Source organism: Panthera pardus, unplaced genomic scaffold, assembly GCF_024362965.1.
Source record: "Panthera pardus isolate Hobbes unplaced genomic scaffold, ASM2436296v1 HiC_scaffold_3, whole genome shotgun sequence".
NCBI classification, from domain to species: Eukaryota; Metazoa; Chordata; class Mammalia; order Carnivora; family Felidae; genus Panthera; species Panthera pardus.
In genome coordinates, this window is record NW_026526876.1 from 29708589 (window position 1) to 29732665 (window position 24077).

At 48.9% G+C, this 24077-nt stretch overlaps 1 protein-coding gene across 18 annotated transcripts in view; it reads right to left on the reverse strand.

Moving 5' to 3' along the window:
• MAPT (microtubule associated protein tau) overlaps positions 1-24077 on the reverse strand; it is a 101481-nt gene that overhangs the window by 50016 nt on the left and 27388 nt on the right. The window lies entirely within an intron of this gene.

Here is a 24077-nt window from a genome sequence, read left to right on the forward strand (position 1 = left end):
GTTCCCGGGCCTGGCTCGTGATGCCCAGCACTCTTTCCACTTCATTAAAATACAAATGCTGCCCACTAGTAGCTTGCTTACTTATTTATTTTTCTTCCCATTAAAATGTAAGGCCCATCAGGAGAGGGGCGCCATCAGCAAGTGAGGAAAATGACGCACAGAGACGCAATGGGATCATTCCATCACGAGGCAACAGCGAGGCAAACCGACTCTTGACCCTTGTCCAGCCTCCCCCACCCGGAGGTCAGGGCTGGGCCTCCACTCACCTCAGGGTCCCCCACCAGACCTCTCGGGTGTGCGTTCTTGGGGGTCGGGCTCAGAAATCCCTAACAGCACCATGCACACACATGCACACATCGCCCCCTAGAGCCCCAGCAGGAGACAGTACTTCACGTCCACAGAACAGCAAGAAAGTCATTTGCTCATACTCTGTTCTCATCTTTATTGAGAATATTTAGTTCTTTATTTTAAAAGTAATTCACAACTGTGAATTCTAGATTTTTGAGTATGCCATTTTGTTCTGGTTCATCCATCCTACTTTGGCTTATTCCATTTTTTTTTTTTTCATCTTTATCTCTGTAATTTGAGTCTCCTCTTTTTGTGATCTTCCTTTTAAACTTTTTATTTTTAGGTGATCTCTACGCTTAACATGGGGCTTGAATTCATGACTCCGAGATCAAGAGTCACATGCTCTAGTGACTGAGCCAGCCAGGTGCCCCAATATTGTTCTTTTAAATTACTTATGCTATTATTATTTTTTAAATGTTATTTATTTTGAGAGAGAGAGAGATAGTGCACAGCCCAAACTCACCAACCATGAGATCATGACCTGAGCCGAAGTCAGACTCTTAACCACTGAGCCACCCAGGTGCCCACAAAATGAATTCTTTAAAAAAAAAAAAAAAAGAATGAGCTTAGCAGGACCTCTGCTGGGGGTGGGGAGAGGGTGGGTGGCCTGGCCCCACTTAGGCAGCTACCTCCTGTAGAAAAGGGGCATCTTTTCTTTCCATTCTGACTGGGGACACTGTCCCTCAGACAGCTCGTGGCAAAGGCTTCCAAGACTGAGGTTCTCCAAATCTCTGGTGTCTCCCCAAGGGTGAGCAGGACTTTAGTTTGGGGAGATCAAAGTCCCCGTTCATCCTTCAAGGCTTAGGATTTAGGGGTGATATTTTCCACCCTTAGATATCCTAATGGTCTGTTTCCCTTAGAAAGCCTCCAAACATCAGAACCCCTCTTCTAAGAGGGACTAGTTCCATTATCTGAGGAAACTACTGCTCCTCACTCAGCTCTAGGAAATAGCATCTTCCTCCCTGGTGGAGCCTCTCGGAGCGTCCCCGGTCACCGCCCAATGGCTCATCCCCAAGACTGGTCCATGAGTCACTCCATCTGGCTGAGTCACCAGATGCCTCACCCTGGAGCAGTGGGATCGCCCCAGAAGCTCAAGGCCTCCCAGACTGGCTGGAGACACTGGCCCAGGTGAGCCAGGCCAGCCAACTCAGGGCACCTTGTTCAACCTGCAGCTAAAGATTTAGGGAAGGCTGAGAAGTTAAGTGAGCTTCATGGTTTTGCTCTTTAGATTTGATCAATTCCTTTCAATGACCAAGCTTCCCCTCCTGAAACATGGTGGATGGAGGTATACAAGTAAAACTCTGATGTATTGGTTTCCTCTTTTTTTCTTTTTTTAATATTTATTTATTATCGAGAGACAGAGAGACACAGAGCGTGAGCAGGGGAGGGGCAGAGAGGGGGGAGACACAGAATCCGAAGCAGGCTCCAGGCTCTGAGCTGTCAGCACAGAGCCTGACGCAGGGCTCAAACCCACGAGCTGTGAGATCGTGACCTGAGCCGAAGTCGGACACAACCAACTGAGCCTCCCAGGTGCCCCTGTTTGACCTTCTTGCATGTTTTCTCTTCCAGGTGTCCTTTAGAACATTTTTTCTCAAATTCTCAAAATTCCATTGGGATTTGGGGCTTATATTTTGTGCCAAAATGATAACAATTGCTCTCTTCAGAATATTTAGCGTTCCTACCCAAAAGCATAGTGTTTGTCTTCCCGATTATTCCGGTTTCCAAATCTCTCTGGGTGGAGGTAAGGGGGTGTCATTTGCATTTTTCTGGTGCTGAGCTCACTCTCAACGTCTTGCTGTCCTTTGTGCTGCCTTTGTGAACAGGACCCTTGCCCTCATTGTGCTGACGACTCATGAAGGGCTCTGGGTTTCCTCAGTGGAGGTGACCAGGCCACCGTTCCAATGCTGGAACTGGCCCCGAAGTGATGGGTTCCCCTCGACGTCTCCAGGGGAATAAACGGGAGAAGCATTTTCTGGGCCTCGATCAGACAGATGCGATCTCTTAGCAGAAAATCTCTCATCAATGAGCTTGTGAAAAGAAGCTGGAAGAATTCAGCAGGGTTTGCAGGAGAAGAATGCAAGGGTGAGGGAGGGCATTCTACTCTTTTCCCTACTCTTGAGGTCAGTTTGCCCCCAATTCAGTGGCTGCTCATATTTTAATGTTTATTGTGTATTTATTTTTGAGAGAGAGCGTGGGGGAGGGGCAGAGAGAGAGGGAGACAGTGGATCTGAAGCAGGCTTTGCGCTGACAGCAGAGAGCCCGATGCGGGGCTCAAACCCACGAACCGTCAGATAGTGAGCCATCATCGAGCTGAAGCCGGACACTCAACCGACTGAGACACCCAGGTGGTCCTGTTGCTCATATTTTAAAATCACAGGTTTTAGAGAAAGCGGTTCTTTCAAAGGAGCCTGGGAGGCGTGAGACACCAGGGACCCACACGCACTAGAGCTCGCCACATTCAGCTCCTGGCTAAGTCGAGAAGTCCCAAAGCCCACCTTCCACTTATGCCCTGAACAGACGGGCTCGCTGACTAAAGTTCTCTTCTTCCAATAAATGGTACCGCCACACATCCCAGCCCTAAGACTTGCAGCCAAGGACAGCAGACTGAAAACACGAAAATAAGCACAACCCCCGAGGTGGGGACACAGCCCAGACGAGACATGGTCACCACCCCACGGATCCCTGTAATCTAAGAGGGACACACAGACAGGAAAATAAACACACTGGGAGCTGTTTTCTTAAGGCTGCACTCTGCTTTCTTATTCTTCTAAATCAACCAATTCCCACCACCCCACCACCCCCGCCCTCATTTCCTACCTCCTGTTTTCCCCGGCAGTGACTTAAAGGCAGTGGGGTGGGAGGTAGGGAAGAAATTGTAGGAAAGGCACAAAAGTTGAGTTAAACCTGGAAACTAAAAGGGGCCACTTTTTTTTTTAAAGTTGATTTATTTTGAGAGAGAGAGGGAGGCGCAGCAAGAGAAGGAGAAAGAGAATCCCAGAATCCCTGAATCCAATCAGGGCTGCGGTTACTCAGTCTTTTTTTTTCTGTTTTCTTTTGATTGAGGAGAAAGTCACACAACAGAAAATTAACCATTATATATATATATATATATACTTTAATTTGTTTAATGTTTATTTTTAACAGAGAGAGAAACAGAATGCAAGCAGGGGAGGGACAGAGAGAGAGAGACACACACACACACAGAATCCAAAGCAGGCTCCAGGCTCTGAGCTGTCAGCACAGAGCCCGACGCAGGGCTTGAGCTCACGAACCACAAGATCATGACCTGAGCCGAAGTCAGACACTGAACCGACTGAGCCACCCAGGCGCCCCCCAAATTAACCATTTTAAAGTGAACAGTCCAGTGGCATTTAGTACATTCACAGGGTTGTGCAACCATCATCTCTTACTAGCTTGGAAACATTTTCATCACCCCAAAAAGAAACCCTGTGCCCACGAAGCGGTTTCTCTTGAACCCCCTACCCCCACCCCCTGCCAGGCACCAATCTGCTTTCTGTCTCCATGGATTACCCTTGTTGGATATTTCAGATAACTGAAATCATTTAATATGTGGCCTTTTTGTGCAGGTTTCTTCCACTTAGCCTAATGTTTTCAGGACTCCTTCATGTTGTGGCTCGTGCTGGGGCTTCATTCCTTAATAAGATTCCGTTGTACGGACATAACACATTGTGTTTACCCATTTATCCTTTGATGGATACTTGCAGTCTTTTAATAAATTACAAGTTCGGAAACAAGCTAACATGGAATTTTTGTTGTGACTTTTATCAGATAATGGTGAAATTGGGGTGGAGGGAGGAGAAAGGTGTGGGCAGGAAGGGGGGATGGTAGAAGAAAGAGAAGGGCAGGGCCCCCCTGGCAATCTTCAACTTGTTCCTCATTTCACCAAGGCTGGGCCCCCATGGGGCACAGGGATGTGTAGGTGAGACCCCGGGTCCCTTTTGCTCCCAAAGAATAAGGCCTCCGCAGGCTGCAAGACGGAGCAAATTTTCTGCCCGGCAGAATTCACGTCTTCTATGCAGCTTACCTGAAGAGGTACCTTTGTTTTCTGAGCCTCCTAGGCTGCCCTTTGAGGTGTCCGGTGGTGGATGAGGGAACCCCAGGCACCTAGTCCAGATGAAAGGTGACCTCTGAAACACCGCCAGGGGGCCCTGCTCACTATTTGGAGCTCATCTGCTGTCTTCCTGGACATTTCTCCATGACGACATCGAGGCTCGCTACAAACCTGAGAGGTGGGCAGGACCCAAATCCGAGACAGGTAAAGGGCCCCCAGAGACTAAATGACTTGCCCAAGACCACTGAGGCAGCCTGGGACCTTACTTAGATTCGAATACCGCTCCCTCAGCCCTGCTGCCCTCTGGGACGTGGACTCCTGGCAGTTCTGATGCCTCCTTCCGCTTCCCACCCAGGTCTTTCCTCCTGTACCGTTCCCCCGGGGGTCTGTAGGTTTCTTCTGACCTAGGGTAGTCTTCACCTGATGTAGAGGAGGACGAAATGGCCTTCCTGCGCCTACTGCCATCCTTCCTATTCTTCCTCATTTTCTTACCCACAGCAATGCAGTTTGGTAATCAGCAACTCAGGTTCTAGAAAGCTCCTTGGATAAGCCAGGGCCACACTGGACACCCTTGTGGCAGCTTTGGAGTATTAATAGCATCTATTTATGTGAGCCCTGTCTATAAGCCAGTCACAGGGGCTTCAGAGAGAGGGAGAGTTTCTCTGTAATACAACCACCTCATGAGAGGAATCATTGTCTCCACTCCCTGGACGAGGAAGCAGGCTCAGAGGTTCTGTAACCTGTTGAGGGTCACACAGCAAGCAAGGGGCAGAGCAGGGTCTGAACTTTGATCTTTTGATGATAAAGCCCATCTCGAGGCTACTATATCTTACTGGTTCCTACTGGTGCCTTCCCAACAGTCTAAAGAGCACAACCCTTTTCTCCTCCCCTCCAGGACTGGGCGAAATGACGCTGTCCAGGCTGGAGTAAGAGCGGAGGGCAGCCCTGGCTCTCCGTGCTCAGGGCTGGCAGACTCACTACCCGATCCCAACCGAGCTTTGAGAGTCTGAATCTCACCTCCGCGAGCGCACCTCAAGGGCAGGGGTGTTTCAGGCCAAGCAGCAGCCTCGCTAGGGGGCAGCAGACGCCTGGCGGGCGGCGGGCTTCTCCCGGAGCAATGACCGCAGGCCCCGCCGGGGTGCCTGCCGTGACTCAGCGGAAAGCGGAAGCGCCCGTCCTGTTCCCTGGCTCCGTTCAGACAAAGGGTGATAGCCCCTGGACCCCCTCGGCTTAAAAATCCCACACTGCCATTAGAGAGTGGTGACAATGCACAATTTTGCAAATATGCTGAAAACACTGAATTGTACGTTTTAAAGGGGGAATTTCACGGCGGCACCGTAGGTATTTCAATAAAGCTGCCATTAAAAAAACAAATACCCTAAATGGACCTCTTCTCTCAGATAGCTGAAAGATCAAGTAGAGATAATTTAGAATCTAAAAATAACCTTCCAGTGAACTTTGTTCCTCAAGGTTATTTTTGGCTCCTGCATCCCATTTTTCCTTTGCTCTGGTCCCTTTTTTGTACCATCAGGAAGGAGCCAGTGCACTAGGGTGGAAAACAGGATCCCTCAAAATGATAAGAGCCGTGTTTCAAGTGTCTCCAGGTATTGACTTAGTTAATTCATACACCCGTCTCTTATTACGCCTACTTCTGCAGATGGGGAAATTAAGGCACAGGGAGGTTGAGTAAGTTGCCTAAGGTCTCAGAGTAGGCATGTAATGGAGTCAGGGTTCAAAGCCCAGGTGGCCTGGCACGGAGTCTCACCTCCTTAAGCGGTCTGTTAACGGAGACTAAATCCAGCAGTGATTGAGATCCCAGATTAGGAATACCAGGACACTCGCTCAACTAAATTAAACCTTTCACTTCCCTTGAAAATTGCCTCTTTAGAGGGGGTGCCTGGGTGGCTCAGTCAGTTAAGTGTCTGCCTCTCGATCTCGGCTCAGGTCACGATCTCACCGTTTGTGAGTTCAAGCCCTGCATCAGGCTGATAGCACATTGCCTGCTTGGAATTCTCTCTCCTTCTCTCCTTCTCTCTCTGTCCCTCCCCCTCCTGTGCTGTCTCTCAAAATAAATAAATAAACTCTTAAAAATTAAAATAAACAATTTTTTTTAAAAGAAAATGTCCTCTTTGTATTTACACTCTATTCTTTAGTGCTTATGGTCCAACTGTTTTAAGACAGAGATTAGTGAAAGGGCAATGCATCCCCATCTCATGGGTTGAGTGAGGTGAAGTCTGGGTCCCAGGTCATTAGGAAATCCCTCTACTCAGGAAGCAAGGAGCCAACTGTACCCAAAGGAAGAGAAAGAGTCTCAAGGGCTTGAATCAACGCGCCCTTCAGGCTGACTCCTGGCAACCATGATGCTTCAGAGGCCCTTCGCTAACAGCCAGTCCCAACTGTGAGGGTCTGAGGGGCCGCGTCTCCTTTTGTGTCGCCTTCACCTCCCCTGCCCCCCATGGGTGGTGCCCAGCACAGAGACAGGCACAGGGAAGTCCTCACTTGCAGGAGGGTAAGACGACATGGCTCCTCCCTCAGAGAAGCGCTAAAATGTGAGCTCATGGTCACATCATAGCACAGCGTGCCACAGAATGTTCTAGAACCAAATTTGAACAATAGTAAAAAATACCCAGATTTTAAGCATAACTGCCAAATTAAGAGGAGAGAGGATAAAGGAGCTCACAGTGAGGGAAGACTTAGGTTGGTAAGAAGAAAATGGAATAATCCTGGGCGTCCATCCAAAGAGAACAATCAACAGTTGTATGAAAGCATGAATGAAGGCTGCTTTCTGGGGGGTGGTGGTGCTGCTGTGCACACACAATGTGTCATGGCTGATGTCAGCTGGCTAATGTCCACCATCGTAAGAAAATTCACAGATTGTGTCTGAGAGGACAATTCTAGTGTTAAGCTTAAGGCTTCTGTTTTATTTCATTTTATTTTGCTCACTAAAGCCTTCTCTCCTCCTTTGTAACGGCTGGTATAGTGAAATGGGGCTGTAACATCTGGCTGGGTGATGTGTCAGGCTTGGGTGGCCTTTGTTTACAGAAACGCAGTCTCTTTCCCTCCAACCCCCTTTCTGGTAAGTTTTCGATCAGCCTTCAATGAGGACAGTGCTGTCGTGTGACATCCCAATGGGTGGTAGAGACAGGCTGCTGAGCCTCTGTCCTGTTCAGGAACTGCCAGTGTCCCTGGCCACCACTTTAATTCTACCTGAGATGAATCCCCTGAACTCAGAGCACCAAATGGATAAGGAAGAGTTTCTTCTGATGTCAGAGCCAAAAAAATCAGAGCAAAAAAATTGTTTTTCTTGGGAAAACCACTCAATCTTTAGAGAGAGAGAGAGGGAGAGAGAGAGAGAATGCATTGTTTTATAAAAGTGATTCATAGTCATCATTAAAAAGTTAAATACAAGAATGTAAAAGAATAAAGCAAAATAGCCACTTTTAACATTGTTAGGGAACTTCCTTGCGGACACCTCTCCTGTGCATACACAGAATTTCCCCTAAATGAGACTATGCTCTATAGCCTATTTTATTCACTTAATATGCTGTATTAATAAGCTTTATTTCTGGTTGATCTTTAGTGGATATAATCTGTAGCATCACAGCTGTGTCTGCCTCCCAGCTCCAACAGGCAGCAAACAGTCTACAAACCAACACAAGATTACACTTAAAAAGTGCTGAGGCGGGGGAAACTTTGACCCCCCCCCCCAACTTTTTTTAGCCATCCATAATCATCTCTTAGGAAGAAAGGGTATTTCTAGAGCCAGGCACTGTTTACACATTTTTATCTCATTTAGTCCTCCCCACAACCTATGTGAAGTAGGGAACGTTATTATCTTATCTCCCTTTTACGTATTGAGGCTCAGTTGCTCAGGCTGGGGAGTAGGGGAGGCCGCACGTGGCTTTGAATGTGTAGTCCTAGCCCTCACTGGGTGGGTATGACATTGGGTGGGTCTCTGGAGACCTCCACCAGGAACCATGAAGCTCCACCGCACAGTCCTGATGTAGGAGGAACCGCCCCAACTACACCTTTGCGAGGTGCACGCGTCCAATCTTAGCTCCATTTTGCAGCTGGGGAAACTGAGACACAGAGAGGCTGAGGCTGAGGGACCTCCAATGGACCTAGAAATCGTGGCAGAGCTGGGGACAGAGTCTGGTGTGTGGCCATTTGCTGGAAAGCTCAGCTCAGGAATGGGAAGTCGGCTGGTATCGAGCACCAGAACTCACCCCAGGCAGGGTAGAGTGGCGTCTCAGACAGGAAGACGTGGCCACATCTGATGAATGGGACTCCTCAGTCAGGCTCTTGCCTCAGCAGCGCCTCGGGTGCCAGGAAGCCTCTCAGAGGCACCCTGGGGCCATGTGCCAAAGAGCATCATGGGTTCTGAAATGCACCTGCTGCACCATTAGCCATTACTGGCACCCTCACAGCAGGGTTTGGGGAGGCAGCCTCCACCCTGCCCCCTCTACTCTAAGCCCAAATGTGAGCCTGGAGGATGCTTTGCTTCGCCGCCCACCCTGGGGCTCTCCATGAAGCAAGGTCTCCCGATCTTAAGATGCTATCTTTGTGTCTCCCCGACAGGTGCACCTAGAGGCCGCTCAACCCCAACTCCTTTTGTGACACACACCGAGTCCAACCTGATCAGTTGAATGAATGGCTGGACTCCCTGAGCCCATGGCTTCTGAGATGCAGGCATCAGCTCCAATCTTCTTGAGGGACACTTGTTCTCAGCTGAGAGCTCTCCATGGATTTGGGTGGAAAGGACACCTGGTGTGGAGTCAAAAGCCCTGGGTTGGAGGCTGAGTAGGGACCACTAGCTGGTTGACACTGGGCCAGTCATTTGCCCTCTCGGTACCACGGCTTCTTCATTTGGAACGTGGGTATGATGATACCTGTCTCACAGGGTGGCTGTGAAGGTCAATGGAAACATGCCTGAGAGAGAGCACTTTAGTGAACTGTTCTGGACTCATGTAAGATGCTGTTGTCATGACAGGTGAGTTATGAACAGGAGAAGGTACCTGAAGACCTGAGAAAGAGGAGGCTTAGCCTGAAGGGATAAGATAAGGGGCCAATGTGAGGGCCTTGGGCCGTGCCTCTGCCCTGAAGGAGGGGGAATAATGGCCCAAAGAGGGGAGAGGCAGTGTCGGAGCAGCCCGGGGAGAAGAGGAAGAACGAAGGAGGCCTTCCGGAAAGGTCTCAGAAGTGGTGGAGAGAAGGTAAATGTCAAAAGTAGAACGAGGGGGTCTGTGCCCCCCACTCCTCCCCGTGCAGGTGCCCCGACAATGACAGACAGGCTCAGAGAGGGCGTGCAAACCCTTCGGCACCAAGTCTCAGCTTGCTGGGAGCAGGGTCCAGGGGTGGGGTGGGAGGCCGGAGTTTGCCGGGACATTTCATTAGATGGGAGCCACAGAGGAGAAAGGGAGGCAAGAGAAGAATGAAGGAGGAAAGGCAGTCGTTTTTAAGATATTTTCATCTCTACTGCTTGAGTCTGAGGACATCTCTGAAAGACGCGGGGGAGAGGAAGGTGGCGGGAGGCTGTTGCTAATTAGCAGTTGTCCCTCAGTAATGAGCAGCCTGAGCTCAGCGCCGTCCCGGAAGGGCACAAGAACCACACGCTAGAAATGCCACACCTGGGCAGGCACGCCATCCCTGACTTCCTCCCTTGACAAAGGTGCCCTGACACGGCATCAGGGCCAGAGTCAACGACAGTGTGGTACAGGGGCATCAAGCACGAGCACACACACTAGGGCCAGGCTGCCACTTACCAGCTGGGTGGCGTTGGATGAGTCACTCAACCTCTCAGAGCCTCCACTGCCTTGTCCATGAAATGTGGGGTTTAAGTGAGTTAATGTGTCAGGTGCTTAGGACCATCACTGGCTCCTGGACAACACTACGTAAGCTCCACCTGTGGTTATTATCATGACAACCTTATCACCCATTAATTTAGCCAAACCTTTCTGTATCCTGTTTGTATTTTCAGACTAAACAGTCTTCATAGGGCACAGAGCCCCACCCCACTTTAGATCTAACGACACGTGGTGCCCCTTGGCCCTCCCGATGCAGCCTCTGGCCAGCCAGGGCAGATGGCGTACCCAGTGAGATCATCCCCTGGTCCCGTGACGCCTGGAGACAGGGCCAAAATCATGTCCTGGAGCACCCTGCATGAAGCTGACTCCTTTGTAAGAGGGATGGGGGAGAGGAACACAGAGGCATGGAGAGAATTCCACCTTGTAATACCAAGTAAAAAAAAGTAGCTTTAGAAATGTGCTTGTGCAGAATTTTTACAAACAACAACAACAAAAATAACACACACACACACACACTCACACACACACACACACACACATATATATATGCATACAAGAAGTCCTAAAGGCTATGTGCTGAACAGAGGTCTTCTCTGGAAAGGGAAGTGGAATTAGGGAGACTTTCTCTCATTGGTCTACATTTGTGTTTTATTTTTTATTTTTTTAACATTTATTTATTTTTGAGAGACAGAGCGTGAGTAGGGGAAGGGCAGAGAGAGAAGGAAACACAGAATCTGAAGCAGGCTCCCAGCTCTGCACTGACAGCAGCGAGCCTGGTGCGCGGCTCAAACCCGCGAACTGTGCGATGGTGACCTGAGCTGAAGTCGGACGCTTAACCGACTGGGCCACCCAGGCACCCCTACATTTGTGTTTTATTATACTGTTTTATAGACGTATATTAGGTTTATAATCTGATAAAAAGCAACAAATACCATCCCATTTTGGCAATGCAAACCATCCTTGTAACAGCCAAGGATTTTCCCACAGTGCACTTCTCCTTCGATTCAAATATCACGAATTGCCTGCAGCCACGGGCAAGGCTGGAAGGATGAGGTAGCCAAGACACTTAACATTGATTCTAGGCATTGGGGCCACTTTGTGATCGATCATGGAGACAGAGGCTGTTGAGGGTGACATGTGCATGTGGGGCTCTGACTTGAGGCTGTAGAAGCATCACCAAAGGCGCCTGACAGGGGTGAAGGCCTATGGGGCCAGTGGGGACCCCTGGATGGGAAAGGCTAATCAATGCTGGGAGGAAGGTAATGAGACCAAGAGGTCAGGTTTGCTAACAGCTGATGTGTAGTCTTTCAGGGACACTTTTTTTTTTTTAATGTTTATTTATTTTTGAGAGAGAGAGAGAGAGAGAGAGAGAATCCCAAGCAGGCAAGCAGGCTCTGAGCTGTCAGCACAGAGCCTGACACGGGACTCAAACCCACGAACTGTGAGATCATGACCTGAGCCAAAGTCAGACACGTAACCGACTAAGCCACCCAGGCGCCCCTGAGGTACGCACTTAATGCGTATGACTCCATGTTATCAGCGTGAAGCAAGAAAGAAGTACAAAAAACTTAGACACATAATGGGAAATAAATTCTACATGGAAAATGAGGAAACACCATACCTTGGGGGTGTAAGCCAAGGGGAGACCCTGAACGCCTGTTGGTCATAAGCGGGAGGCATTCATGTGACTCAGTGCTGTCTCCCCTGCCTGTATCTGAGCTGCTGTTGGGTCTTCCCAGGGTCTCAGGAATTACCATCAGCATCAACATCTTAAAGGAATACCGTAAACCACTGAATTGTAACTTTCAATAGGCAAATTTTATGGTCTGTGAGTTATTATCTTAATAAAGATGTTTTTAAAACATTGCAAAAGAGGCTCGAAATTAAGCTTATTTTCTTTTCCTAAATCGAAAAATACAGATGCCCTTCTGCTGTGGGCGGGGAGTTGGAGCCCTGGGCCTGAACGGCTCGAAAGTGGTTCACTCCGAGGACCGTCTGAGATTAAGACGCTTGCACACAAACCTCTTCTCTTCTGGGCAATCTGGCTTTGGCTCAGATCCAACCCCCGGGGCAAGTTTTTCTGTGATAAAACAAACCACAGAGGTGGCTTTGCAATGTTTGTACCATCTCAGAAGCTTTCACTTCTTCTGTGGGAAGAGCAGAGGTCCTGGCCTTGGTCGGAGCAGGGGTTGTGGCTCCCCACAGTGCAGAGGGGGGGCCCAGGAAAAAAACGCTGGGCCACAGGGCACCGCCCCAGGTGGGTGGGCCAGCAGGGCGTGGCAGGTGAAGACACCTTAGCGGGGGAGGCGCAAGGTCACATCCATTAAAACACAGAACTGGCTACGAGCAGGGAAAGGAGGGAAAATGGATGGGAAGAAACAGTCTGCTCACCCGGAAGGCTGTTTTGCCACAGAGATGGGCCTGTCAGAGGCCCTCCGAGCCAGCAGGCCCGGGCTGTATTCACCATTTTGTCCTCCCAAAGCTCAGGGTGTGCAGATGCCGACAGAGGCAGGGATCGTTGGGGAGGGGCTCGTGCACGCACGTGCACGCACACACACACACACACACACACACACACACACACACACATGTCCGGTGTCTTGGGGAAGGGGAAACACCATGACGCCCTCACTTCTGAAGCCTTCACCACACATGTCCCTGACCCCACATCTGTGGGATTAAGCTGGAAACCTCCACGTTCCTGAGACACAGGTAGGGATCCTATGACCTCCCTCCACTCCACATTTGGTCCAGCATTCACCGTCATACTTGTCCCCTCATACTCTAATTGTACCGTTAGACTCCCCATTAGAGGTTCTCGGAGGGTGGAGACTCCTGCACTTGTCTTTTTAAACCACAGTAAACAGCTCAGTTCTTAGTGCGGTGCTCGGTATACGGGCTAGGTGCTCCACGTACCTTCACAGATCGACGTAGGAAAGAATGCGCACTGAAAGCCACACGGCACACTTTGTCAAACGGCATGTGCCGCCCTCACCACACCACTCTCTCTCATGTCCGGGCCTTTGTGCGTGCTCGTCTCCCAGCCAGGAAAGCCTTCTACTTGCCCTCCCCTGCGTCTGGCTAACTCCCACTCAAGCTCTAGAAGCCCTTCCTGGCTCCGCCAGACGCCCTCAAGTGTGCCCCAGTAAACGCCTGTTGCACGGTGTTGTGATTCTCTGGTTATTTGGCACTGGTCCAGGAGGGTTAATGCCTTGAGGGTGGGAGGGCTGTGCCACCTTCTTCACCACTGTGGCTTCAGCGCCTGGCCCACACCCGGCCCAAAGAAGGTCCTCACTAAACTGGAGAACCAATGAGTGTGTGGGGCAGGGAGATGGGTTTTGGTGGGATGGAGGGGGGAGATGGGGCAACATGAACTGCTTCCCAAGCTCACAGCTCATGCTGTCTTGCAAATCTGACAGCCAGCCTGTTCCCTCGTACGGGCCACCCAGCCCCCTAACAGCCGTACCTCTGACAGCCCCCAGGAGAGAATGTTCCCCTGTGATCGTGATCGGGGAAGGAACTCAAAATCTCCCCACCCCTTTGTAAACCTCAAGTGACCAAAATGAATGGGATATAACTGCTATGTCAGCTGGGTGTCAGGCTTAACCAGGAATGACCTTAAGTTTGTCATCGTTGTCATCAAGGTCTCTCCTATTTTTGTTCCTTCTCCCCCTCCCCCCAAAGCAGACCTTGTTCTCCAGGCATTTGTCTGGGAGCCCCTGCTTGGCCAAGACAGATTCATATAATTCTGGGTTCTCAAGCTTGGAATGGACCTTAAAAAAGAGGCCCTCGGGACACCTGGGTGGCTCAGTCGGTTAAGCGGCCGACTTCGGCTCAGGTCATGATCTCAGGGTTCATGAGTTCAAGTCCGCGTCGGGCTCTGTGCTGACAGCTCGGAGCCTGGAGCCTGCTTCGGATTCTGTGTCTCCCCCTCTCTGCCCCTCCCCAGCTGGCACTCTGTCTCTGTCTCTCTAAAAAATAAATAAATGTTAAAGAAAAATTTAAAAAAGAAAGGAAGGAAGGAAGAAGGAAAGAAAGAAAGAGCCCCTCTATGGCACAGAGAGGTGAAGTGACTTGCCCAAGGTCACACAGCTAGTCAGCACTGAAGCCAGGATACAAACCTAAGTCAGGGGGACATTTCAATGAGGATACCCCAAGTAAGGCAGAAAACCACTGTTTTCCATAACATCAAACCCATGTGTTTGATACTACAGGTCAGATGCTATTCTGTTTACTTAAAAAATACCACGTCTTTGCTATACAGGCTATCTTTGCCCATGTCATAGATTTTACTTTTCACTGTTCTCTTTGAATCCCCGTCACAATTCTAGGACATCAATCTGTGTTTCCTGTCAGGGAGGAGAGAGATGATCTGATTCCTTCAGGCTATACCAACAACGAACAAAAATACGACAAAGTAAGTTCACTGCATACAGATCACTGAATGTGCTTCTTTTTACCGAAGAGAGATAAGGACATCAGAATCCGAAATATGCTCAGAGGGAACATGTCATGTCAAGAGAAGCTGTCACCAATGCAGGCCATGCATGAAGTCCACAGCTCTTCTCACATGTGGCCCTGGGGACATTTTGGGAGTAGATGCTCTGTCACTGGGTGCCTGGGGGCTCAGGATGAAGCCACATACATCATATGATTATCTAAGAACTTGTCACCCTGTCACCCACAGTTCTCAGTTCAAGAGAAAGAGCAGAGTAATTAGAAACCATGTAGAAGACTGTTTACGATTAAACAGCTCTGTGATTTCCTTTTCATTCTTGTGGCTTATTGTGTGGACAGCATTTTCCAGGGAGCCATGAAATGTGCACTTGTAAGTAATATCCAAGGGATCAAGAGTGTCTAAACACCTGAAGCCAGTGATTAAAGGCTTGTTTTAGGTGAAAAAAATATAAAATTAGCTAAGATGCTGTAACAGGATACAAACGGAACTGATTTTACTTAGAAAAACCTCGTTAAAAAAAAAAGTACAATGTGACCAAAGGTATTATCAAGTATAATTTGGATTATTTGTACCCTAATTTAGATACTTATCCCTAGGGGCACCTGGGTGGTTCAGTCAGTTAAGCCACCAACTCCAACTCTGACCAACTTCGGCTCAGGTCACGATCTCGAGGTTCATGGGTTCGAGCCCTGCATCGGCTCTGTGCTGACAGCTCAGAGCCTGGAGCCTGCTTCGGATTCTGTGTCTCCTTCTCTCTCTCTGCCCCTCCTCTGCTCTCTCTCTCTCTCTCAAAAATAAACATTAAAAAAACTAAAAAAAAAAGATACTTATCCCACGTCTTCCAGATCTGGTTTGAAAAGATTAATTATTAAATCTTTTTCTCTTAGGTAAAATTATGCATTTGCCTTTAGTTAATGTGGTAGGCAATAATGGCCTCTCAAAGATGTTCAATGTCCTAATCCCCGGAACCTACGAATCTGTTAATTTTACGTGGCAAAAGGGAAGTAAGAAGGTAGATGGAATTAAGATTGTTGCCCAGCTGAGCTTAAAATAGAGCACTGATCCTAGATTATCCGGGTGGGCCCAGTGTAATCGCAAGGGTCCTTCCACGTGGGAGATGGAGGGAGGAGAGTCGGCGTCAGAGTGATGTGACATGAGAAAGACTCAGCTGGTCGTCACCAGCTTTGAAGATGGATGGGGCCATGAGCCAAGAAATGTAAACAGCTCCAGGAGCTGGGAAAGGCAAGAAAGCAAACCTCCCCTAGATTCTCCAGAAAGGTGTGCAGTGCCGCCAACACCTTGATTTTAGCCCAGTGAGAGCTGCGTCAGACTTCTGACCTCCAGAACCGTCAGATAAACGTCTGTGTTGGTTTAAGGCACTATGTTGGTAGCAGTCAGTTACCCGAGCAAACAGACAAGTAAGTCTGCTCACTCATATGGACTGGTACTTTAACGACAACTGGATTTGGGGGAAAGGAAGGAAAGAAATGGACTGGGACAGCCCATCTGCCATGTGCCGGCATCATGGGAGACCCTGAAGTACGTGCCACACTCAGTCTCCCCCACCCTCCAGTGAGGTAGGTATTAACAGCGCCATTGTTGACGGCTCTGAATCTCCAAGAGGTTAAGGCGCTTGTCTGAGGCTCCCCCTGCTACAGTGGCAAAGCCTGGGTGTGAACAAGTCTGCTTGCCTCCAAATCAGTTTCTATTTGATGGCATGGCCTTCCTCCACTCAAGCTTAATGATGCAAAAAGCCCACAGGGCTTGCTCTGTCCCACTGAGCACCAGGAGAACCCCAGAATGGTGGCTCTCCACCTGCCCTGCCGGGCCCCCTCCTCCCTTCTCTCCCATATGCCAGCAGGGTTGGGGAGCAGGCCAGAGGTGCAAGAGAGCTCCTCCCCACAGCTCTGGCCCTTCTATGGCCCCAGCCTCTGGACCATCCATTGGAGGGGCCACAAACAAAGTAGTACATTGCCTCTTGGTCTGTGGTGGAGGAAGGAAATAAATCAGGCGGGGAGTCTGACCCAGGAACTGCACTGATGACGGCTAACCAATGTGCTCTCATACCCCGTATGTATCTGCAGACTAGGAGTGGGCCCTTGCAGGAGGAGGGATCTTTTCCCACTGTGGATGGTGAGATGTATGGAAGAGACCTCTTCTCCCAGGTGGGAGGAAATGGGGTGGGAGTCACCCCTCCGGGCTTCTCACACTGATTGCCACACAGCCCAGGCTTGCATATTCTGTGTGCTGAAATGGCACTCGTGGCTCTCACAGCGTTCTGGGTGTTCCGCGAACACACCTGGGCTTAGTTCAAAACAGGAGTCTGCTTTGGGAGCTGTCCAGATGTGGGTAGCTAATGATGTGATGGGGGGGGAGGGCCTTTTCCTAATCAAAGGATAGAATCCTGTTAATTAAGAGTAATGCTTTGTGCTTAAAAGGCGCAAGTTCAGACCCACCCATTAGTCTCTTCGCTTAAGATCACTTTTAAATCAAAGCAGCCACACTGAGGTTGTAGGAAGCATCTATTATTAACAGGCAGAGAGAAATGGGCTCCTAAGTGAGAGGCTCGCCAATCACTGCACCGTGGAGGGAGGCTTGGGGGCTGATTGAGGCATGTCAGCTGTGTACTGAAGTTTATAGCAGCTTTCTGTGCACACATGCATTACTGATGTTGTGCTTAGAGGCTGTATGTGTGTGTGGTGGGGTACCATGCCCATGCCTGTGCACACATGCCCTCCATTTCTGAAGGCAGCCCCAGGATACCTTATGGGCAGCAGAATAGGCCAGGCAGGGAGAGGATGATATAAACAGGACAGAGCAACCCCGGTGGCCTGGCCTTGGCTGAGCAGCTGGGGGGACTGCAGGGACTAGGTCAGCGAGCAGATTATGGGGAAGGCACGTACCAGCCCCCACCAGAGACCCAGAAAAAGGAGCAGATGTGGTTCCTGCCCTTTGGTGTATTCAGTCTGGCCAAGGAGAAACATATACGAATACTAAACGACACAGGGATAGTTTCAGAGCAAAGCGACCCCATGGGCAACTCCATTCTCGGAATGCTGCCTACCACGTGCAGAGGCTCCAGGCTGGACAAAGGGATGGACGGCGTGCTCCCTGCTCTCTCAGATGTGGTTTGGGAGGGAAGACAAAAAGATAACCACAGTCTCAGACCAGAAGAGAGAAGGCAGATTGGCTTGTCCCCCAAGAGTCTGATTCTGTGAGCTAAGTATGGTGAACTTGGGCTAAGACTAGAAAGGAGAGCAGGCCCAGAGCAACAAACCCCTTCTTCTTGGCTGGAGAGGGTGGTGACAGGGTCATTATCAGGCAAAGGGATCATCTCCAGGCAAAGGGGCACCTCTGGTCAAGAGGGTGATGGTTGAGAAGCAAGACGTTTTGGAGAAGCCCAGATCAGAGAGACTTAAGGCCAGGCGCCAGCTAAAGGCCCCGAGCCAACATCCAGGAGAACAGTTCCCTGTGCAGCCAGAGCAGCCAACAAGCTCTCTCTGTGACGGTCCTGTTTGCTGGAAATTAACAAAGAATGAAGAGCGTTCTTCCTGCAGGTTTGGTTCCGGGGCTCGTAGTGGAGCTGCTAATTCTTGCAGAGTGCAAATTCCTGCACTGCCTGAGTTCCGGGGGGTAAGTAAACTGGCCCTGGCCGTGTGCCCACCTCTGACCGCCTTTCAAGGGTGATCCTTGAACCAGAAGCAGTGGCAGGTTTCATAATTAAGCTTGAAGAGGTCCTGGCCAGAGCTTCCTCATTAGAAAAGGTTGCAGCAGCATAAAGCCTTGCGAGGGAAAGGAGGGCTTGGGGAGGGAAGAAGAGGGGAACAGATGGGGTGGGGACTGAGGGAGGAGGCAGCATCACAGCACCCAGGAGGGGATGCCTGGCATCTCCTGAGGCAATGGAAAGGCCTCTTTGGAGGGATAATTCTCAGTACACCATTAGCTGTCAGAGTCAGCAGACCGACCACAGTCAATTTTCAAATGCCAGTGACAGGCTCCTGGATACAGCAGCCCTCTCCAGAGACGTCTGCCCTAGAAGGCTGTAACTGCAGGCAGTTCCTTCCGCAGTCACTGTCCAGCCAGAGGACAAAAATGTGCATGCTTATCTGAACATAAGTGTTCCCTTTGCTTTTCCCAATTATTAACCCGTGGTTGTTAAACAGCTTGAAGGATCAGAGGTCCTTCTAGGAGGAGAGAAACTCAAAAAGGCGTTCCGCTCAGAGTCCACCTTCTGTCTGGTAAGAAGGTTATTCGACTCTGCAGATGAGGCAACAGAGAAGCTACGCAAGTTGCCCAAAGACACCCAGCTAGTCGACAGCAAAGGAAGACAAGAAATCAGCCTCCTAGAGCAGATGGAGGCACATGGTGCCAGAAAGCAGGTTTCCATTCTCCAGAGAACTGATGACTTTACAACAGCGTGGTCACATGCTCAAGTCCCTGCCTGCTCATAGGCTGACCAGTTTCTAGCCAACGGCGGTCAGCCAGCAAAAGTCTAGTGACCGAAGCACCAGCAGGGGGCACACTCTCAACCGTATGGCTGATGGTATCGTTTGGGCAACTGTCCAAGAAAAGTGTTCTTTTAAATTAATTTAAAACCCACAGTATAAACTACTCTCGGAAAAGAAGAATAAATTCATGCATCATTTAGATCCAACACACTCCTTTTAAATATTCTAATGACCACTAATGATTGTATTTTAAGGAAACAAACCAATAATGCAAAGTGTAAACCAATAATGACTGAATTTCTGAATTCAGTCAATTGATTGTGAATGGCTGGAGAGATCATTCCTCCTAAGAAAAACCTGCAGGAATGTAGTTCAAACCCATTGCTCACTTCAATCTTCTCAAACCTAACCTGTTCTGGTTTATCTATTCATTTTTTTTTTAAGGCAGTAAATATAACAGAACAAAAGTTCCACGAGAAGACATTTTAAGGTGCAGATACACTTGAGAGCACTGGGAGAGGGAACCCTCAAGCCAGAGTGGCTTCTTCCTGTCCAGGAAGAAGGTCAAGGGACCTGGGATCTGGCAAGTGGCCTTATCTTCCCCTAACAAACAAGGCTTTGCCTCAGTTTCCTCAGTCCTAGGAGGACTGTCCGCAAAGTTCTATAATCTTCCTTTGGCTCCACCAGGACAAGGGGCTGGAGTACAATGTGGGGACCAAGGGTGAGGTGGAGAAAGTGGCTGCCACACGGCAAGGTAATAAATAAAGGGGTGGACTGTCTGTAGAGAATCCAAAATCAATAATAAAACCGACTAACAGCCAGCCTGGTTTTATGAGCGTCATGTGCCTAGAATCCTAAATGGTATTTGTGCTAACATACTCCTCCTCAAAAATGTGTTCTTGGTCTCTAAGTTATAAACAATCGGTGTCATTGCCGGTGAGTGTTAATAACACGTATGTAAGGTTTACATTAGCACTTTAAAAAACGTACCCTTTAGGAAACCTGGTTTCCTCCATAGAAGTCACTTGGAGAACTCCCAGGTACATAATTGGCCCCAACATATGTGGAGTTGGCTCCACACGGTTGTTGCAAGAGAAAGTTCTTTTTTTTTTTTTTTTTTTTTTCCAACGTTTTTTATTTATTTTTGGGACAGAGAGAGACAGAGCATGAACGGGGGAGGGGCAGAGAGAGAGGGAGACACAGAATCGGAAGCAGGCTCCAGGCTCCGAGCCATCAGCCCAGAGCCTGACGCGGGGCTCGAACTCACGGACCGCGAGATCGTGACCTGGCTGAAGTCGGACGCTTAACCGACTGCGCCACCCAGGCGCCCCAAGAGAAAGTTCTTAACAGTTCAGAATTGTGAGCTTGCTTCGGGCACCATTTGTAGCTTCAGTGTCAGTGAGACAGCACGTTCCTGCACTTAGGAAGTAGGTTGTAAGCGTGAACCAAGGTAGTTTGGCCACCTAGGAGCTCACTTACTTTAATGCTGTCCTTTCATGGGGCCACATGGAGATTTTTATTTGTGTTTAAAATTTAAGAGAGCGACACTGAGTGTGAACTGCCAAGTGTAATATTTGTGCTTGGTAAGTACAACTTTTACTCACACGTGATATATTTTACTGAGTCTGAATAATATATTTCAAATGGAAATGTCTTCTTTTTTAATTGTTGAGTTATCGTGTTTAAAACTAAAAAAATTAAGCAGTAAAGCAGTACATCCGTGGTATGATTTAGTGGTTGCTAAATTACAGGCAACTTCTGTAGATGTCTCACTTTCATGAAAATTCACTTATTAGTAACTGAACAGTGATTTACATAAATTATCATTATATCAGGCTGCAACCAACAATCAAACTTCTGTAGATATAATAACAGTTTAATAAGTACTTGTGCTTTTTTTCCTATTTTGTACCATAATATTTACTTTTCTTTTTTCCAATTGTGGCATAATTATATGTATGGAGTTCAGTCAGAGAAACAATTTCTTATTTCTGTTTCTTTTCTGGCCATTATTACTATCATTTCATTTCAGGGTTATTTCTGAAGATCATTCTGTGATATAAAGGAGGGGAAAGTGAAGTGACAAGGTGCCTAGCAGCTCATACCACCGTTCTGCAAAGTGGCTTGTGATGGGTGAGCAAACCCCTTCCACAATCGGCCAGGCTCAACCATCCACAGATCTGCAAGAGAATGAAGGTTAATTTTTCCCTGAACCACCAATTTCCCTGCTAATGTGTAATACTCCATGTAAAACTCAACGATGTGAAGGTTCATGAAGACTTCTCAGGGCCAGGGATGAGAAACCTGAGCAGGGCCCACAGAGGGTGGTGCTGCATTGGGGTCTGGCCCTTGCCCAGCCCCGAAACCAGAGGCCACCCTCACAGCAGCCAGAGCATGTGCTCCCTGTAGCCATGACCTACTTCCCGGTCTCCCAGCGGGGGAACCGGGCAGGCATGACAAAGCAAAATTAAGCAAATTTGGAGTGGGCTCATGCCAGAAAAGCTTCTAACAGTATTTACCTTTTTCTAGGGACAGGAGGCAGGTGTCCCAAAAAGAGGAAGAGTCTGATCTTGGAAATTAAAAAATTGACCAGAGGGAAATGGAAAGAACACAGGCTTTGAAGATGAAAGACCTGGGTTCAAATTCTGATTCTGCAATTTACTGGCTGTGTGATCTTGGGCAAGCGACTTAACCATTCTGAGCCTCAGTTCCCTCATTTGTAATGTGAGTCTATAACCCCACCTTGAAAGGCTGTGCTGAGATGAAGCAAAATTGTGTCTGTCTTCTGATACCTGAGACCATCTCAGCTCTCCTACGTAGTTTTCAACAATGACATAAAATACTCTCCAGGGACAGAGCCAAAACCTCATGGGGCTTAGGCGCCCCTCTGCCTGCCCTGCCTCAGGGCTGCCTTGGTGGTCAGGCACAAGGATTTCTCTATGCAGAGTACGCCACACTTTTTCCAGAAAGGAACTTAGCTTGCCAGAGGGTGGACAGCTTGCCAGCAGGGGCTGGGCACCCATTACCAGTTCCCCTGGGAGTGTGTGCTTCAGAGATCTGTAGCAGCCAACATTGGCCAGGTAATCCTGACATTTAAATAAACACGTGCAGGGTGCCTGGGTGGCTCAGTCAGTTGGGCGTCTGACTCTTGATTTCGGCTCGGGTCACGATCTCACGGTCATGGGATCTAGCCCTACATCAGGCTCCGTGCTGACAGTATGGAACCTGCTTAGGATTCTCTCCCTCTCCCTCTCCCCCACTCATGTTCTCTCTCTCTGAAAATAAAATAAATAAACATAAAAACTTTTTAATAAACACATGCAAACTGTGGGTAGTGAAGAATAAGTCATCCTAACCCCCTGTACTTAGAAGTAAGGGGACCAGATGGCAGGTAGGAGAGAGTAATAAGGAAAGAAGAAAGGCCTAAGCAGTGATTTAAAAAGTAATGGAGATTTTGTTTTTGACTGATGGTGGAGCTAATATTTATTGCAATCCTTTACTGCTTATTTGTGCCCCACTCACCTACAGTAACTTTCCTGGTCTGTACAATGGGTATAATCATACCCTTCCCAGGCACTGAGCCTGCCCCATGTAAGGTGCATAATAAAGCTTGGCTGAAGCGAAATATGAAATTAACATATTGTTACCTAGGAAAATATCTTTCCCATCCTGGTTTTTTTGTTTGTTTTATTTTAGAGAGTGGGGGAAGAGGGGCAAAGGGAGAGAGAATCTTAAATGGGCTCCTCATGGAGCATGGAGCCTGACACGGGGCTCAATCCCATGACTCTGGGATCATAACCTAAGCTGAAATCGAGTCAGATGCTCAACCAACTGAGCAGAGGATTCCCTACAGTGCTTTAAAAATATACCTGCTAATGGCTGGACCCACCCTAGTGATTAGGATTCAACTGGCCTGGGGTAGGGCCTGGGCATCATGTTTTAAAAGCTCCTCAGATGATGGGGCGCCTGGGTGGCGCAGTCGGTTAAGCGTCCGACTTCAGCCAGGTCACGATCTCGCGGTCCGTGAGTTCGAGCCCCGCGTCAGGCTCTGGGCTGATGGCTCGGAGCCTGGAGCCTGTTTCCGATTCTGTGTCTCCCTCTCTCTCTGCCCCTCCCCCGTTCATGCTCTGTCTCTCTGTCCCAAAAATAAATAAAAAAACGTTGAAAAAAAAAAAAATTTTTTTTAAAAAAAAAAAGCTCCTCAGATGAATCTCATGTGTAGTTAGGTTGGCAACCAGGGTGCAGGTGCTGGGGCCACAGCCCTGAGTGACACAGACACGTCCTTGCCCTTGTGAAGGCACCATTGAGGGAGACAGTGGACAATCAAGTGAGACAAGTGTCACAAGAAAGGCCAGAAGGTCACAGGAGCATAGAAGGGGCACCTGGGTGGCCTGGGGGGTGGGAGAAAACTTCCCTGAGGAAGCGATGCATATGCAGAGGCCTGAGGGATACGGGTAACTTAGCAAGGTGAAGAGAGTGCCAGGGAAGAACATTCCACACAGAGGGGAGACGAGATGCAAAGGCCCCAAGGCAGGAGGCTGCAGAAAATTTTCAATTACCTAAAAGATGACCCATAAGGCTGGAAGATGAGGGAAGCAGTGGCGCCTAATGTGTGAAGCTACTGGAATTTGGGACTTGTTTGTCACTGCAGCATCATCCTGGCCTTGCTGACTGATACAGAGGTTATAACAGAAAGACAGAGGGCCAAGTCCAGCCTGGATTCAGCTAGGAGGGTGGGCACGTTGGGAGAATGTGGAGGTGCCAACCATGTTGAGGATGCTTTAAGAACAATCTGGCTGGAAGAGGAGAAGCCAGCTAGGATGGCCAGCCAGGCACCCCTGGATAGCAGTATTTTTAAGCCTCTCTATACAGCCTGCCAAACTGCCTCCTGCCACTAGCATCGTATGGGGGCAGACCTGAGTAAATGCTATCTCTGAACGGGGGCA